General features: G+C 43.9%; 1 protein-coding gene across 2 annotated transcripts in view; it reads right to left on the bottom strand.

Annotated features, from left to right (window-relative positions):
* The window catches only part of SNTG2 (syntrophin gamma 2), a 154,786-nt gene that overhangs the window by 108,035 nt on the left and 28,860 nt on the right, over positions 1 to 17,891 (bottom strand). The window lies entirely within an intron of this gene.

A 17,891-nucleotide genomic window follows, 5' to 3' on the forward strand; every position in this document is an offset into this window, starting at 1 on the left:
TGTTCCCTCTTGTCCGACAGACGCACAGCAGCCGAGCCCCTGTGGAAGACGCTGTCAGCAGCCCCTCGCGCCCCGCTCCCTCCCTGAGCGTCTCACACTCCACCTGCCTGTCGCAGACACAGACCAGCCCAGGCACTGCCAGGCCAGGGCGGTGCCCACGTCTACCTTCCCTGCAGAAGAGGCCACCCACGGACACTTCCCACACCTGTCACCATTAGCAGCCCCGACACAAGCCTCTGCTGCTGCCTTTTCCAGACCCTGCGTGCCATCCACAGCAGCAGCTATGTGCTTCTCATTCCCAGCATCCCCCCAATGTCCCAGAAACCATCTCCACGCACACGCGTGCATATGCTTGCACACATCCACACACATGCCCACACACATACACACACATGTATGTGCAATCACACACACACATGCCCACACACATATGCACACATGCATGTGCAATCACACACATGCACATATACGCACATGTGCATGTGCAATCACACACATGCACACAATGCACATGTGCATACATACATGCACACACACACTGCACACACACGTACACACATGTACCACCACACAGCATATCATATGCCGTGGTCAGGGCAGGAATGCAGCTTTGAGCTCATTCAGACCGAGCCTGCCATTGTAGAGCTGGAACCTCAAACTCATAGAAAAAGCCAAAGGCTGATAAACAATAAATGCAGAGGCAGTGTCTGCATGGGCGTGTTTATCTGGAGTGCAGCACAGAGGCCACTATATATCCTGTTTATAAAAACAGTCTTTACTCCCGCACGACGTGGGGAGATGTGAGCCCTGGCTGCCTCCTGAGTCCCGTCCGAGCACACGACACATCATGACACGCTTGCAGGCAGACTTATGCAGCGATGATGCGTGAGGGTGACACATGAGGGACAGAGGGGGTGGGGACCCTCAGGGAGGTCCTGGGGTCCAGGGACCAACAGCCGGGCTCCGACACGAGGGTCAGGACCCTGGACAGCAGCCGGAGAGCCCCCCCCTCAGGACATGACCACTGGGAGTTGGGGACTTACACAAGAAAACCGCTGAGCTGAGCTTTAGAAAGAGAACAGGCGCTTTCTAGGAGTAAAGTCAAGGATGGGACTTTCGGGCTGTGACTAAGTAAACAGGATTTGAACCACGTCAGAGATTTGCAGTGTTAGCCAATGAACAGCAGCAGGATGCAGTGGAGACCCAGACCAGTCCTCCGTTACCTTATCATGCCATCTGAAATAAGCCCACTTCTCAAAATGTTACAAAGACAATGTCAGGGATAAACATATTGGAGATAATTGAGCATCCCAACCCACAAGTTATAATTTTATTCAAATCACTTTCTTCTATGAAAACATTCACGTTAGTCAAATTGAGAGTATGCCAGAGTCAAATATTTGCCATAATATAAATATAACATATTCACAACTGCCCAGCCCCGAACTGACAGGGACACATCTGCTGTCCTCAGAAAACACCCCAGAGGTGCAGAGATCGGAGCAACTAAGGGGACAAGGGGACACAGGGGGAGTGGAGTGAGGGCACAGTGGCCACCCCTTCCAACCGGACCCCACGCTCCGTGCATGACCCGCCAGATGGCATTAGCAACTCTCCTCATTTAACTAACAGAACACATTTTCTTCACACGTTACTTGGAAATAAAACAGTTGTCTCAACTTCTTCAAAACTAAATGTTGGCCTTGGCTATTCACAAACAAAAGTATCAGAAACAAATAAGGGCAAATGCCTGCCCGTCCCATGGTCTTCCCATCATAGCCCATGGCAACGTCATCGCTTGGGGTCTCCTCCCAGCAGCTGGGTCCCCTCTGGCCTGCCTTCCCTGCCCCACCCGGTCCACTGCCCAGTCCATGAGATGTGTCCAGGCCCAGACGCCCCCCAGACCTGCCAGCCTGGGCCACTGCACTCGCCTGGCAACTGGCATCCGCTCCTGGCCTGCCCACTGGACACCTCTCTGGCTTCAGAATCCCCTCCCCTTCACAAGAGACGCTGGCTTCACAGGTGGGATGAGACGTTTTACAAACTGCCTCGTGACTCTATCAGGCAGAAAGCTTTGAGAACAATAGGGGAGAACTGGAGATGGGCGAACACAGAAGCAGCAGCAGAAGCAAGAGGTCGAATGAGCTGTAAATAGAGCTGGGAGGAAGGAAGCCCCAGAGTGGCAGGTGAGCTGCACCTGGACCAGCCCCGTGGGGCAACTGGGGGTGAGAATCAGGGCTGTCAGAGTCACACGTCCCCATGCCCATCAGATGGTCAATAGCAGCGGCCTCATCCTTTATCACCAGAAGGACTCAGAAGTGAACAGCCTGTGCCGAAACACTAGCACTGTCTTTGGAGCGATGCGGAGGTGTCCCCATGTGCCACCTTCTATAGGGGACAGCCCACATCAGCCTGGTTCTCAGAGACGCAGCTGCCCTGGGTGCTAAACAGCAGGGTTTGTATTTTCCCTGTAATACAGGGAAAAGGCCATATTAGGTATTTTAAACTTCGGTTTAAAGTTTATTTAGAGTCAAACTTTAATTAGTAGCACTGACCATGAATCTGCCATTCAGCTGTCTGATACAAAGCAATTAATTCTGTCCTCCCAGTAAGTGTACAGACGTCACAGAGGACAAGCAGGCTCTCTCAATAATGACCCAACGCGAGGTTTTTCTTAAGGGAAAGAGGGTAGGACTCCATGCTGCCGAGTGACGTCTATTTCTGTGGAAATTGACCACTAAAATGAGCCACACAGATCAAAAGACTCCACACAAAATGGCGTAACATCTGAGTAACTTGGATTTGACATACAAAAAACATGTCAATGATATTTAAAATAGATATCTACCTGCTTAAACTGCGTTTCAAAATGCAATCTAATTGTGGGGAAAATGTTGGGGGGAAAAAGACTTATTATACACACATCTAAAAGTCATAAAAGACATTAAAACAATCAAAACAAAATAAATGAATTACCATTTATCATCACTAGAATTCAACCGTCAGGCACTCAGACTGCTGCTGATGTTGTCACAACTACTCTTTGTATATTTAAAGTGGGATCTGATCACTGCTTTCAAAACACCAAATTAAAGACAAACCCTCATCACCACAGAAGAGATGCCATCACTTTTAGAAAGAAGAGTCTGCATGAGCTTTATATAAACTCTACACGAACTTAGGAATTTGCAAAGAGGAATAGCTTGCCAAGGTGCGTATTTTTAAGTAAAGAGGTCGTTCTGCAAAAAGGAAGGAACACGAAACTATGGGCTCATTTTTTGAAGAACACACTGCAGGCAAAAAAATGAATGAAAAATAAACTTAATGTACCTAAATTTTTCAAATGTGCCACATGTTTCAATGCAGTTATGTCACATTTTACTGTGAAATTAAATTAGATATAAGCTTCTAACTTTAAAAAAAAACAAAAAACTTCAGTTACTGAATTTAGCAGCTTCCTCAGCATAAGGTTGAATATTCTGCAAATTTGTTGTGAAGTTGCACTCGAACTTGAGATGCATGAGTCAAAACCATCATACAGCTGACGACATTTTATAACCAAGTTCTTTAGCACACAGAGCCTCTTATGTAATAGCTAAGATCCACCTTTCCTGTATGGAATTTCTTTACACTTTAACTATAATATTAAAGAGAAGGTGGCAGGAATGGCTAATTTGGATGTTATTCCCCACGAGGAGTGGTGGGTGGGAAGCCGCGGCGTCAGGAGTGACACGCTCGTGAGGCCAGTGGGCAGGCAGCACGCTAACTCCCGCCACCAGAAGCTTCTGCAAGATGGTGCTTTGAGAAATCCCTTTATTTCATATGCAGAATTATATTCTGTATGTGCTATAATTGCAATTTTTCCATAATAATCTGTTTTATTTTCTTCAATTTGGTAACAGAAACTTATAAATGCACTCTTTGAGAATGTACTTATAGAAGAAGCAATCTTGCCTAAAATTTTAGATGGAAATAAATAACACACAAGAATCCTTACAATAAAAAATGACACCAGTGCACATTTAAATATATACACATTTTCTGGCACCCTCTGCACATATATGATCCAATCTGAGGCACCAGCATAAAGAGGACAAAGTGCCAACAAAGACAAGGCAGAAACTCTGACCACCAGTGAGAAACGATTTTGAGGACTGATGTCAATTCCTCAGACTCAAGGAAGGACACATATTTGTCTAAAATTAAGTACGTGTGTCCATTGGTACACCCGTCACAGACTCATCTGACAATGACACAATATAAGAAAACTTTAAATGCTCACAAATGTTGACTCTATAATTTAATGCCTAGATTTATTTTAATGGACTAGTAATCGTTCTATTTAAAAACGTTTATCAAATAAATGTGTTGCAAAATTGTTTAGAATAGTGAGAAATATAAAACCACCCATGTACTCAACATTGATTAAATAAACGATATGAGCATCGGGATAGAATAATCAGCAGCCTGTGAAGCCATGTTTTAGGAGAACAGGAAGTGACGTGCTAAGCACTCACTACCTGCCGAGAGGCCGGACAGAGAACAACTGTAATACAACAGGAGCCGTCTGTTGGAAAAGAAAATTACAAATGTACACACCAGAAAGTAGAAAAAGACTGGAGAGTTACACCCGGAAAGTTACAGTAGCTTTTTGTGTTAGTCACGGGTAAGTGTCATTCTCTGTTAGGCTTTTCACTCATTCAAATGTTATGTCATTTTCAACCACTAAAAGGTATTTTTGAGATATTAAGGTTTCTCACAACTTTACACCCACTAGGACGACTGTCATCAAAAGGACAGAAAGAACAATGTTGGTGACGATGTGAGGAAGACAGAACACGCCTATCCTACTCTGGGTTGGGATGTGAACGGGACAGCCCCTTTGCAAAGTCTACCATTTCCTCAAAACAACCAGATGCAGAGCTCCCATGTGACCCACCAAGTCCACTCCTAGGTATGTAACCAAGAGACGTGGGACGTATGTCCACAGAAAAACCTGTGCATGGATGTCCATGGAAGTGCCATTCGTAATACATAGTCAAAAAGCAAAAATAACCCAAACGTCCACCAAGTGATGAATGGATTCACAAAAAGAGGTCCATCCACAAAATGGAATAGTATTTAGTTAAAAAATGAGGTGCAGAAACAGGCCACAATGTGGAGGAACCTCAAATGCTCTGCCAAGTCAAAGCGGTCAGTCACACGAGACCAGAGATTCCCGGCTCCATAGAGAGCTGATGTCCAGAACAGGCCAATCCATGGGGAGGGAGCTCAGATTACTGCCTGTCAGAGCGGGGGAGGGGGAGTGTGGAAGGGCTGTTAACAGGCACGGGGGTTCTTTCTGGGGTGGTAAAAATGTTCTAAAATTGATTGTGGGGAATGTTGCACAGTGCCATAAATATAACTAAAGCCACTGAATTATATACTTTACGTGTGTGATTTATATGGTACATGAATTACTGTCAATATAGCTAGTGCAGATAAACTATATTCTAGGTTTCCTGAGTAAAGTGGCAAGTTTGACCTGCCTCTACTAGTTCACAACCCACTGAATTAATAAAAGATATTGGGGAGATAACCCTAATAATCTTGATATCAAGAGAGTAGAGACATTCATACACCAGAAACTGGATGAAGTGTCTTCTAAGACACCCATCACAGTTGCTAACTATATGGGACCGGCTGCAAGAATCAGAGAAAAGTTATACCAAGTAAAATTATTTTATGAAACAAGAGACAATTTACCTGATATAGAAAACAATGCTAAATTAAACCCACGATAGGGAGACTGATTAGCAGTTTACAATTTTACTTAGAGTGACAATTTTCTGTAAAATTAAATTATCAAAACTCAAGTAAATTTCAAAATAATGAACAACCTTAAAATTTTGCGAGTGTTTTCTTTATAAAGGACTCAAGGCTAAGACTATTATGGGCTGATACTTTTAAACTATAAAGGAAAAAGTCCTATGCTGTGTAAAGGATTTCAAAGTATAGGAAAAAGGGAATTATTCCCACTACATGTGACAGAGAAATTTTTAAAAGTAAGACAAACATAGAAAATGATAAAAAGAAATAAATGAAAAGCAAGTCTCACTTTTGAATGTAAATGGACAATCTTAGCCCTCCAATAACAGAATTCAGGAGAAGGAAAAGAATAACATACAAAATATAGGCAGACAATTATGTGTCAGCAGAAGAATGTCCTACTGTGTTTCCCTGAAAATAAGACCTAGCCAGATAATCAGCTCTAATGCGTCTTTTGGAGCAAAATTAATATGACTTATTTAAGACTGGGTATAATGTAATGTAATATAATATAATATAATACCACATGTTATATTAATTTTGCTCCAAAATACACATTAGAGCTGATGGTCCGGCTAGGTCTTATTTTCGGGGAAACACAGTAATAATCCATAAGTAATAAATCACCTAAATAAATAAAAAGAAAAAATCTTATGACCCTATTAACAGATGTCAAAAAGTTATTATAAAACATTTCAACTTTGACTACTACCTTGTTGTTCTGAAAAATCCTAGATAAATTAATAAGGCAGGAAATACAAATATGTTTCATGATGGGAAAGAAAAGGAACAATGATCATAATTGGCAGACAATATAATTGTTTATCTTAGAAAACAATAGATTTTCCATAGAGAGAAGGCAAATAACCATTTTCAAGCTCAAAAACCCTTCATGTTCGCTATGCAGACAACAAAATAAAGGCAACAAAAAAAACTAAAGACACATGGAAATATACAAAAAGAAAACATGAAAATGAAAGGATGGCAATATATAAACTAGGTAAATATGAGCTCCCAAAAGGGGATAGCAACTTAAATCCAGTTATGACAAGCCATTAAAGAAAAATAGATTTATCAGCAACGACAAGAAAAAAATAAGCCCCCACCTCCAGAGAATTGCCACTGTTTGATCTATCTTTACTATAGTGATCTGCCCAGAACTCCTGGAAAAGCTTGTCTTCATTTGACCTGACTCAGAGCTCCATCTGTGTGCCACCCACAGCCCCACACAATTAGGGTACTGTGTACCATCACAGTTGTCTGAGGTGCCAATACCAACTGGGACTAAAAAGAGAAAGATAAGAAAACATAAAAGGAAATACTAGTGAAAGTAATGTCCATAGGGAGCTGTGAAAAACCCCAATACATTCCTGAGAATCTAGAAGGCAATGTGCACGCAGAGCTAGGCACATGCCCCAATGGACATGATAAGGCCCTATGCTCTCACCTCTATATGACCTTGAAGCCTTGTTCAGGCAGGAAGTGAAGGCTAATTAAGGAAGAGCTGCCAACTCCTCCCCAGCACGGGAGGTGTCCCAACGCACACCAAGCCCTCAGAAAGCTCAGGCCACTTATCAAGGCATTTCGGGAAATCTCTGTCCACCTACCTGACTGCCAAACTGAATAGGGACTTCAGTGCCATTCACAACAAAAATACAGAGATTACAAAGTGATTTCAGAAAATCCAATAAACACACAAAAAACACAAACAACATCAACAATTAACAGCAACAAACACATTCCCTGTGTGTGGGGGGAAATATGATTTCCAGATTCGCTACATTATGTTAATTTAAATGTCTAGTTTTCAACAACAAAAAAATATATGAGACATGCAAGGACACAAGAAAATATGGCCCATACACAGGAAAATAAGCAATCAAAAACTACACCTCTGAGGAAGCCAGGTGTTGGGCTGAATGGACACTGACTCAAATCAACTATGATAAACAGGTTCAAAGAACTAAAGGAAACATGTCTAAAGCATTAAAGAAAAATATGGGAATGATGTCTCACCAAATGGAGAATATTAATGAAGAGACTGAAATTACAATAAAAAGAACCAAAAACAAGTTCTGAAGTTGACAATTATGGTAAATGAAATGAAAATTTCATCAGAGGAGCAAAATAGCCAATTTGAACTGGCAGAAAAAAAAAAATCACCAAACTTGAAGACAGATCAACTGAGACCACCCAGTTTGAAGAACAGAAAGAAAAATAAAAGACACTTCAAAAAAACGGGGCACCACCAAATCTACCAACATACACCTGACGAGAGTTAAGAGGGTAAGCAGCAGAGAGAATATGTTAAGAAATAATGGCAAAAAAACTTCTCAAATTTGACATAAAAGACATTAATCTCCATACCCAAGAAGCTCAGTGAACTCCGAGGAGGTAAAACTCACAAAGATCCACGTCTAAGCACCTCATAACCCAACTGATAAAAGACACAAAGAGGTGATCTTGAAAGCAGCAAGAAAAACATGACCCATAAGACACAAAGAATCCTTGAAAAGAATTACCATCAATTTCTCATTGAAACTCATAAAAACTGGAAGGCCAAAAAATAAACAAACCTGTTGCTGCAACCACCAAAAAAAAAAAAAAAAAAAGAGAGAGAGAGAGACGTCTTAGGAGAATTACAAGTTAATGTGATGGACAAATGTATGTCAAAATATGCCACAACCTAGATAAATGGACATGAACTACTAAAACTGACTCAGGAAGACACACAATGTGTTTATAGATTTATAACGAGTGCAGAGATTAACCAAAAATTTTCCACAAAGAAAAGCCCAGAACCAGAGGGTTTCATTAGTGAATTCTATCAAACATTTAAAGGATAATTAACATGACCACCTCACATAATCTTCCAGAAAACAGAAGAGGAGGAAACATTTCCCAACCCATTCAATCAAAACTAGAGAGACATCACAAGAAAAGAAAACCATAGAATAATCTCTCTTTTACACAGACATAAAAATCTTCAACAAAATCCTGGCAAAATATGCTGGGGTGGGGCAAGGTTGGGGGTGGGGCAAGGCCTGGGCTCTTCCTTGGACGGAAGGTCTGAGAAGTTTCATGCAGTCCTCACAGATGGGGAATATCGCCTATCACACACACGCGCATGACATGTTAATTAAAAATATGCTTAAGCACGTCCCACGTACCAGGCACATGAGGGGATACACGCGCCCAAAGTCCTCTGAGCCCACTGCCCCCAGGACACACACCCTTCGTCCCACCCCTCTACTCAGTCAGCTTAGTTTGAATCCTCTGTCCTGGAAGAATGAGCCACAGTGATGAACTCAGGCCACTGTTTGGGTGAGTCGCTTTTGTCCCCGACTGAGGGGTTTGTGACACTCACGTGCAGGTCCCTCGAGCCTGTGGGTGCCACAGACACAGTGACAGAACACCAGAGTGACTGTGTGACAAACACTTTCTGTCAACTTCCTACTCGCTTTGACCCAACAGTGTTTAACTGACATTTTTCCGCTGAGCTGCTGGTGCTTTAGCCAATAAAAACTCAGCCTCCACTATATAGTCCGAACCGAGGAAGAAACCCAAGGGTGTGTGTTCTTACTTAAAGGCAAGGAGTCCCAACTCCGTAGATGATGTCATTATCATCTCTGATGCAGAGCTGAAGATGAGCTAATAGAATATCATGGAAAACAGGCTTCTTTTTTTCAGAGGCAACATTCTATTTACGAGCCTGTCCCATATTTAGAAGCCAGTGCCTGACACTGAATTTGTATCCAGTGTCTTTAATGTCTCTGGGAAATCTGACATGAAATAGCCAGCTACTATTCACACCTAAGTTTATCACCCCTCAGGGCTCTGACAGCTGCATACCTGACCCTTTCAGTAAACCATCCCCACCGTTCAGTGCACCAGCCATGGTGGGGCCACAGGAGTTCACCTCATTCGTTTACGTTTAAAAATGAAACAAAACGCAATACTCCACTGTACTGAATGCAAGAGCCTCAGACGCTCCCTTCATGTCACAGCATGCTTCTCACTAGAGAACTCTTTCTTAACAAAAATATGGATATAGAGTGCATGTAAGATATGAAATGAACATAGCTTTTATTCCCCAAATAAAAGGTAATTCAAGTACAAAGTACAAATGCAGAATCAATGCCAACATTATTTAACTGTGTTAGCCAGTTTCTCACACTATGAATATTCTCGGGGGTTTGGATATCCCCAAACTCCCATGTTCCAGAAAGGACCATTACCAACAGCTGAAAGATTGTTTCATGTGATGTTGTAAAACTGCCCTGCAGACGCTGTACAGTGAAAAAATCATATGGCCAAAATTCGAAGGATTACATCTGACTCTGTAATTCAAGTCATCCTAATTTAAATTACAAAAAAATGGTCCTAGACTTACTCATTGCCATTTGGTATTAAAACAGTCATTTAGCAGAATTCAAAAGATAGCAACCGCAGGACATCTTTTTAATTAGAGACAAATTGCCACCTAATGCAAATTGAAGTCTTAAAGGAAAGTTTTGTAATCATTTCCCTGTACTTGTCTTTAGTGGTTATGATGTCATGATCAATTAAATAGTTTCTCATTTAATCGTCTGGCGATAATACTATAATGAAATATCTTAATTTCTTAACTGCACACTACATATAATAACCAATTCAGAAACGTGTACTTGATTTGTTGGCACATAGCCAACTTTTCATCTGTGAGAGTGTATTTGGCAGAGAACCCAGGCTGACAGCAAGATAACACGTGGACAAGTTGTCTCAGAGATGCCCGGAGCGGGACCCCTCACAGTGCAGGGTCCCTGATGGCTAAGGGACCACGCTCCTTAGTCAGTACGTTCATGGAAGACACTTACAATCAAAGCCATGTTTGGACAACATATAATTAAGGGATAGTATCACAGCAATGCTACCACAGATAAAGGGAAAAACACTCTGCAAAATGAAGTTAGAGAATTAAGTTCAGGTCCCCATTGGAAAATTAGTTTTTAAGTGTAAATTCTGAGACGTCCTTCAAGAAACCTTACAGGGCAACAGGAGAGCAGGTAAGTTACCCACAGCCTGTCCTGAGGCCTAACAAAGGGACAGGTGACGCTGTCAAGTACATTTGCATGAAAATGTGGAAATACACGTTGTCAACCAGACGCACAGGCCCTGTGCCTCGCCTGAGAAGTTGCGTATCGCTGATCTTACTCATAAATACACAAACGTGTGACACACCCGCACTGGTGAACCTCTTAAGGAAGCAGCTGTTTCATAAAGTGTCACCCAATTGCAGAGCAGCCACGCCGGGAGAGATATGTGCACGTCTAAGCAATCCTGGATGTATTAGCTCACCCTGCAATAGCTCGCCTAAGATTCATGGAGAAAAGGACACGCATAGAGACGTAGACGCTGCGTCCTTCCAGTTTGCAGAGCCTGTGGACACTAATGGGCTGGGGCTGCCCTGCAGCTCACTCACACAGTGGGCACCATGCAGCCGGGGGCGCCAGCACACAGCAAGCTCTCCACACGTACCCGGAACCACGCCAGGCACAGGGCGACAATCTCCGGTCAGAAGAGGAGGGAGTTACACGGAGGGAATAGTAAGAAGAGGGAGAAAACACACTCTGACTTTGTTTTCCAAAAATAAACATCATAAATTTAAATTAGCAAATAACTGGAATGATCACAATAGGTGGCAGAAAACGTCAGGCAGGAGAGCACAGGACTGAAGTGAGAATTCGGAGGATTCTTTTCATACAGTTTTAATTTTGTTCATTGTAAATTTCTATATATTCAAAAGGGAAATTAGTCAGAAAAATATTAAAACCCAAATAATAAAAACTCACTTAAATATTCAAGCCAATTGTATATTAAGTTGATAATACTACAAAGAAAAAATAACTACTTTCAAAAATTTGGAACATGTTACAGATGTGTATGTTTATAGTTGATTATATCCTAACAATCAGAGAGAAGCAATAAATAAATTTTCAATAAATAATTTTGGTGCTGATAATGCCTTGATATTATAATTTTGAAAATATTTAATGTACACATAGGATTTGTAAGTAAGGATGATAGGTTTATTAAGAGTAAAGATTTTCTGAAAAAAAGAAGTAAAACAAAGAAAAAAGATACAGAAAAACAAAATCTTGGCAAAAAACTTGTGTAATTTGAGGAAACACTATAACATAAAGTCATGACACTTTAAAAATAGCTTTTCTTGGTCTGTCCAGCAAATGGCCTTCGAAGCTTCTGGTTTCTAAACATGCAAACAAAAATGAAAAAGGCGCTCCAGCTCCTCGGGAAACGGCAGGTCACACCTGGATTCCACAACAGGTTACAGGGCGAGCCTGCGACACCTTCTGTCGTCAGAGAGGAGCTACAGCCTCACAGACGGCGGCTCCCCAGCCAGAAGCCAAGCCTCCTGCTCTGACACTTGGGGAAATCTCACCATCAGAGGGAATAGTGACTCTTACTGATGGTGACCACTGAGAAAAATGCAACTGCGCAGATGGACGCAAGGACACTCAAAAGGTTAAAGAGGCCGAGATACAAAGACCCCTGCCTGGCTCCTGGGGGCGGGAAGGGCTCGCACCCTCACTGTGACATACAGCTGCCCGCCTCCCCACCCAGAAGGCTCCAAAGGCAGACCCGCCCGTTTCCTGCTTCCCCGCCCGGCTGTAACCACAGCATCTCCCATCTTCTCAGGCTCCAGGCCCTGTGGCCACAGGCGGCCCCACCGCCCTCTGCGCCCGTGGCCTGGGCTCCTCCCCTCCCACCTGCTCGTCACCCACTCTATTCCTCCTGCCCCCGTGTCACCTCCTCCGTCACCACCTCAGTCCCTCAAGGAGCTTCTTTCAGATGCCCTTGGAGGTGACTTCACGTTCCTAAACTTTTGAAAATCACTTTCCTGGCGACCTAGGCACCTTCCTCAGTGTTCAGTTAAGCGTTTTGGAGGGATTACTGGTCAACCTGTTTGTTTCAGTGCCTCCCGAACCACACACCCAACCAGACTCCACAGTCACAGGACGTGCCAGGCTCTGCTTAGCTCAGCACCTGCCGCACGGGCACACTCACCACGGGGTACACATGGTACACGGCACACGTGGCACAGGCACATGGAGCACATGGCATGGGCACACTCACCACGGAGTACACGCAGCATGGGGCACACATGGTACACGGCACACGTGGCATGGGACACACATGGCATGGGCACACGTGGCATGGGATGTGACACGGGTCACATTTGACACGGGGCACATGTGGCATGGGGCATAGGTGACACTGAGCACACACGACATGCAGCACACATGGCACTGGGCACATGGGGCACACGTGGCACAGGGCACACGCAGCACGAGTCCACGTAGCACGGGGCACTCCTCCTGCACAGGGAATGCTGCCCCACGGAAGTGCAGAGACTCACAGTGCATTTCAAAGTTCAGCCTCACGGACGCACTGAAACGACGTCCCACGTAGTGTCAGGAATGGCAGCGCCGTATCACCATTCTGGCTCATGCTATGGCTGCTGTTACTGCCTCTGCCACTTGAGCTATGATGACGGTTATTTTTATTGATTTTCAGGGAGAAGAGGAAGTGGTCATGTTTGTCGTGATAGCAGTGACATTTTCGCATAATTTAGAGGAGATCCAGAAATCTAAGTATTTGGTATTCCCTGGGGAGAAAACCTTCTGAAGTCAGTGCTTGTAACATACTATCTCTGTTTATATTCAGTTTCTTATGGAATATGAAATATATATGAAGAAATGCATGCCCACATACATAACATACTTCAAAACCATTTTTAGTGAATGTTATTTGGAGTTTACATAAAAGCTATGCCGACAACAATTAATGCCTAAATGTGGTTTCTTTTTGTAGACTTGTTTTCAGTCCGTAATAAGCATTATCTCTTCAGTTATTAGTGAAAGTTAAAAATGAAAGTAACAGTGCCTACCACTAGATTTTAGGACCACATATGAAATTTGAAGTTACCTCTAGATTAAAAAAAAAACACAAAACAAAACAAAAAAAAACTTGAGGTTTTATTAACATACACAAAATTATACATATTTGAAACTTTCCTTAAACTCTGAAATAACATTACAACAGCTTTTTCCATTTACTTCAGCGTGACATGGCTCCCAAAAACTGAAAAGAAATTATAACTAAAACGCAATGATTTAGTATGATTACAAATTTGAGTCACCGCTCAGTCATCAAACATAATTATGACACTCGCCTCAATGCAGGTATCTAATAAATTATATGTATTTTAGTGGCATAATCAGGTTTTAAATGTAAATTTAGTGTTTTTTTAAACAAGTTAAAGAATGGTACGTTGCATTTATCTATTAAAAGGCATGTCTTTAACTGTGTTTACTATTTCACCGAAGCCTATCTATATAACCCAAAATTAGCTCTAACAACAAAAAGTTCTGAGGCTGGTGTCTGTCAAGACAAGTCTGCTTCAAGCTTTATGTGTCCCCCTCAAGCCCTGCTGACCACAGTCCCCTCGTCTGTGTGTCCTTCAGGGTCCCCTCACTGTGTTAGAAACCATATCACAAAGACGTTGTCGTGAGTCTTCAGACACAATGGGCCTCCCTGCTGTACAACAAATGGAAAGAAAACCTATCACAGCCCGAAGAGGCCACAGGAGGCTCGGTCCTGAGGAATAGCTCTTTCACTAATGTGGTTCCACCTCGCTCGTTGTCAGGTCAGCTCTGTTCCACTTCTCCGTTTTCTGTCCAGTCAGAACAACGGGGCTTCCTGGACATGAGACACTCTTATTCCGCTTTCCAGCTAACAGTGGGTCAGCCCTTCCCGCACTCCCGGTCAGCAGGTGCAGGGGACAACATGAAAAGGTACACGGGTGACAAGTGCTGGGGAACTGGACCGGCTTTCAATCAGACTGCCACCAACCCTTCTTCCCTACCCACATTCCATGTGGCAAGGAAGTGGGGCTGTTCCTCTCCCAGCACAAGTAGCGTGTGTGTCATGCAGTGGATGCTTTGCAGGCATTTAATTACCCTTTCATTCCCTGGAACGGACTCCAGTTGTCCATCCCAACTCAGCCCCAACACAACGATTAGGATGTGAGCAGAACCGCACATCCACACAAAACCCTACACACCACGTCTGTAAGTGCCGCTGTCGGGCTCTGCACAAATCACACCTCCGCGCCCCTTTCTGTACAATATGTGTCCACCTTTTTGGCTCAAGCCCAGCCTGAGGACCAGGTTCAGTCCTGAATACAGAAGGTTTATTTATGTCGCTCCATCCCTCAGTACACGCAAGTAGGCTGATTTGCTTTTTTTTAAGTTTCCAGTCTCTGTCCTCACTTTGGCACCCTCACTTTGGCCCCAATGTCACCGTGCACATCACATGTCGACTTCCTGCATGTGCCATTCTGAATCACACACCATCACCCTCTGTCTCACTGTCAGAGGCAAACAGCTTATTCTAACATGCGTCATCGTCCACTGCAAACCTGGAGGATACCAGCAAAAGCCTGGCCCTTTCAACCACACAGTTCACCTCAGCATTGGTCATGCTGGAAGCGAACAGAAACAGTCGAATAGGACACTTTTCCACTAGTTAGAGCATCTGGTTTGCTTTAAAACTGAAAAGATGTTGGGAGTATGGGGGGGAGGGCTTATTCCCTACCATAAATATGAGATTAGGCAAATTTAAATGAAGAAAAAATTTGCATGTGACTGAATGACTTAATAGCATCAGAGCCAGCAAAATCTGCCTAGTGGTCACAGGTGTGGCTCACAGATGCATGTCCCCAGGACCAGATGTGATCGTCACAGAGCCAGCTGTCAACACACAACAGCAGTGATTTTGATACCAGTTGTTTCTCTGTAAAAATAGATTTTCCTAGGTGCTTTTTATCCCCTAAACAGAGTGTCTTTTCCTTCTTAAGGATGGCAATTTGAAAGACAATTATGTGTGTCCAATTTCATGTTCTCCATAAATGAAGTTCTTCCTACCCTATTGACATTTAATAACCCGAAATAGTACTCTCTGTCAAGTACGATATAACATCACCTAAGGTTTGTCAAAAACTATTGAAATGAGGTTCCAGGCAAGATAGCAGAGCAGGTAAATGCTGTGCTTGTCTCTTTCCATGAACACATTAAAATTACAACTAAATTATAAAACAGTCAACCTGGAGAACCATCTGAAGTCCAGCTGAACAGGTTTATTACTAAGGATATAAAGAAGAAGCCACATCGAGACTGGTAGGAAGGGCAGAGACACAGAACAGTGGTGAATGAGAATTAGGAGGGATAGCTCAGCAGAGGAGGTTTCCCCCAGAGGAGTAAGAGAGGGTCCCCCAGCCCCACACCGGCCTTCCCAGCCCCAAGTACTGGTGCCAGGAAGAGGAGACCCCACAACATCTGGCTGTGAAAACCAATGGGGATTTTGACCATCCAGGTGGGACAGACGGTGACTGGAAAGCCAGGCGTCCTCTTAAAGGGCACGTGCACAGACTCTCTCACTCACAAGCACTCACCTTGAGCTCCAGCAGAGGGACAGTGGCTCAGAGGGCACGAGGGACATACAAGGAGAAACAGTTGTGTAACCTCAGGGTGAGGGCTGGAAGGGCAGCCGCCATTGTTCCTATGTTGAGGCCCTCCTCCCCTGCAGCAGTCAAACAGGTAGCACTTTTCCTGTGTTGAGGCTTCCCCTCATGCCAATGGCCAAATCTGAATCAGCATTGGCCTGGTGAGCTCCACACTCCACACTGGTGACGCCTGAGGCCCCACCCAGCCCAACTTGCAAAACACCAGAGGCACATTTGGTGATGGGCAGCCAGGCCCACCCCATGCACTGCAGGAGACATTTTCAGCAGCAAGCAGCTAGCCTAGACTCGCCCTCAGCTGGAGGCACTTTCAGCATGGGCAGCCAGCACTGGCTCATGCTGCAGTCTTTCTTGGACAACTCTCAGGGACCCCAAGCAGGTGATGGCTGGCCTCAGTGTGTTCTATGCCTTTTGCTAAGTGGCCCCAGACTCAGCACTGGCACCAATCTGAACCTGCATTAACCTGGTGAACATAACTCACCCGACCCTGGTGACTCTGAGATTCTGTCTCACCCAAATTGCATATCGCAGGAGGCTCTATCAGCAGCTGAGCCTTATGGATGACCAGCAGGTGGCAGCTGGCCGTGGGGTGGCTGACCAGCCATGGATCACTTTGTAGCTCCTAACAGGTAGGCCCTGGCCAGTCACAGGCAGCAGCTTCTCTAGGCCTGCACTGGAACCCTTTCAAACAGGCCCCAGAACTGACACACCTGGAGGCCGGCTTCAGCCCACAACAGAGAAGCACCTAATTAGCCCCACAAGTGGCACACCTAAAGAATGGTCTCAACAGGCACCAGAGCCCACTGGGGTGAATCCCATTCAGTGGGGTAAGCACCCACACAGCAGCCTGTAAGTTGTGGACGTGGCCAAACCCCACAGGAAATCAGCCTGATGGTCATTCCCACGCACTGACATGATAATAGCAATCAAGGCTCAACTATAACAGGAGGGCACACACAACCCACACAAGGGAAACTCCTGGAGCACCCAGCACAGGTGACTACGGAGACTGTGCCAGGGCCCCACAGGGCACCTATGACATAAGGCCACCCAGCAAAAGTGGGAGATGCAACAGATCTACCTAATACATAGAAACAAACACAGGGAGACAGCCAAAATGAAGAAACAAAGAAACACACTCCAAATGAAAGTACAGGAGAAAACTCCAGAAAAAGAACTAAATGAAATGGAGGCAAGCAAATTATCAGATACAGAGTTTAAAACACTGGTTATAAGGATGCCCAAGGAACTTAGTGAGAACTTCAACAAAGCGATAGCAAGCATAAAAAAATGACATAGAAACCACAAAAAAGAACCAGTCAGAAATGAAGACTACAATAACTGAAATGAAGAATACACGAGAAGGAATCACCAGCAGACTAGATGAAGCAGAGGATCGAATTGACTATTTGGAAGACAAGGTAGCAGAGTACACCCAACATAACAGCAAAAAGAAAAAAGAGTAAAAAAAAGATAATAAGGGTAGTTTAAGAAACCTCGG

The sequence above is a fragment of the Rhinolophus sinicus genome, chromosome 2, assembly GCF_057876585.1.
Source record: "Rhinolophus sinicus isolate RSI-liver-muscle chromosome 2, RSI-T2T, whole genome shotgun sequence".
Taxonomy (NCBI): domain Eukaryota; kingdom Metazoa; phylum Chordata; class Mammalia; order Chiroptera; family Rhinolophidae; genus Rhinolophus; species Rhinolophus sinicus.